Source organism: Oncorhynchus mykiss, chromosome 21, assembly GCF_057628025.1.
Source record: "Oncorhynchus mykiss isolate SJ-2025 chromosome 21, ASM5762802v1, whole genome shotgun sequence".
NCBI classification, from domain to species: Eukaryota; Metazoa; Chordata; class Actinopteri; order Salmoniformes; family Salmonidae; genus Oncorhynchus; species Oncorhynchus mykiss.
Genome location: NC_143042.1, coordinates 11,821,029 through 11,821,259, shown reverse-complemented (window position 1 = coordinate 11,821,259; position 231 = coordinate 11,821,029).

Below are 231 nucleotides of genomic sequence, written 5' to 3'. Positions count from 1 at the left end.
ACTGGACATGGCAGCCAGTGTGACATCAACATGGAATGAAGAAACGGGATGGTAAGACATAAATGATGACATAAGGATGACTACATGACATAACAATGATGACATGACATAAGGATGAATACATGAGGGTGACTAGAAGAAATGCTCAAACTCACCTGAAGTAAGTTGACTCCCTCCCCCTTTTCACCAACTGTAACTCAGGAGAGCACTGAAGACGCAAGGTTCACTGAA